The sequence below is a fragment of the Chinchilla lanigera genome, unplaced genomic scaffold (assembly GCF_000276665.1).
Source record: "Chinchilla lanigera isolate Chin_1 unplaced genomic scaffold, ChiLan1.0 scaffold00019, whole genome shotgun sequence".
NCBI lineage: Eukaryota > Metazoa > Chordata > Mammalia > Rodentia > Chinchillidae > Chinchilla > Chinchilla lanigera.
Genome location: NW_004955420.1, coordinates 26,003,679 through 26,004,926, shown reverse-complemented (window position 1 = coordinate 26,004,926; position 1,248 = coordinate 26,003,679). Strand labels below are relative to the sequence as shown.

Sequence of the window (1,248 nt, the reverse complement as noted above, 5' to 3'; positions counted from 1 at the left end):
GAAGGCTCCACTGAACCCCAATCACCCATCTTCTGCAAGCCATGGCTGTGGCTGGAGCTCAGTGCAAAGTCCTTGGGATCAGAGCGGATCCCATCGCCAGCCCTGGGCCGGGCACTGTGCTAGCTCCAGGCAGGGGACCTGGCGCCTGCCACACGGGCATGTGTGCCTGGTTATTCATGTGTAGACGGAAGCACAGCTGGGCATCGCTTGGGAAACGGCCGGCTGTGCTCCTGTGCAACCAAATATGTTTTGTATTTGGAGAAAGAAATAAGAGCTATAAGAGCTGGGCTAAGAAGTGACACAAGTTCTGGGGCCGTGGCGGTGAGGTGAGGAGCTGCCGAAAGCGGGGCTTGTTTTATGGCTCTGGGTCAGGGGCAGTACCTGAGCGAGGTGAGAGCTCAGAATTCAGTTTTCCCCTCTTCAAGCTGATGGCCAGTTTGGGGCAATTACGGGAGGTGCTGGCAAGGGAGGAGTGCACAGAAGGGAAGCGATAGAGAGCGAGGGGTCAGACTTGGGGCCATCTGGGCACCTGTGACACTGAGAGCCCTGAGCTGGGCTAGAGCCGCTGCTCCCTGCAGTGGAGACAGCTTAGAGGTTGAGCCTGACAGGTTAATGCTGCTCCTCCTCTTCTGCCAACCCGAGAGCACCAACAACTCAACCTTTTCCCGAGGAGGAGAACGTGGGCCAGAGTCCACAGTGTAAACATCCTAGGATGAACCCAGTATTACTCAGCCTATGAGAAGCAGGAACCCTGAAAACACAACCAAGAAACTAATCTAGACGGGCCACACAGTGGAATTTCAAATAAAGATTAAAACACACCTAGTATAACTGTGTCCCAGCAGATAATTGAGAACAGTCTGGTGTGATGATGCAGGTCTATAATCCTAGCTCTGTGAGGCTGAGGCAGGAGGATTGTACACTGAAGGCCAGCATGAACAATTGAATGACTTAGTGAGATCGTGTCTCAAAATCACAGTGAAAAAAAGGCTAGGGATGTACCTCAGTGCAACACACTGTGTACCCCTGGTAACACACACAGTGTATCCCTGGTAACACACACACACACACACACACACACACACACACACACAGAATAACACAAAATATATTGGTAATCAATGGAATGATGAGAAATCTCAGTAAAGAAAAACAAGTTATAAGCAGGACACAAAAACAATTAGAAATCAATGCAAAGCACGCTGATGCCGAACCTACCCCTCTCCAACTTGCATTCTGGGGTTTGGT

At 50.8% G+C, this 1,248-nt stretch overlaps 1 protein-coding gene across 1 annotated transcript in view; it reads right to left on the bottom strand.

Annotated features, from left to right (window-relative positions):
* The window catches only part of LOC102008228 (chemokine XC receptor 1-like), a 14,144-nt gene that overhangs the window by 12,246 nt on the left and 650 nt on the right, over positions 1-1,248 (bottom strand). The gene's annotated exons all lie outside the window — the stretch shown is intronic.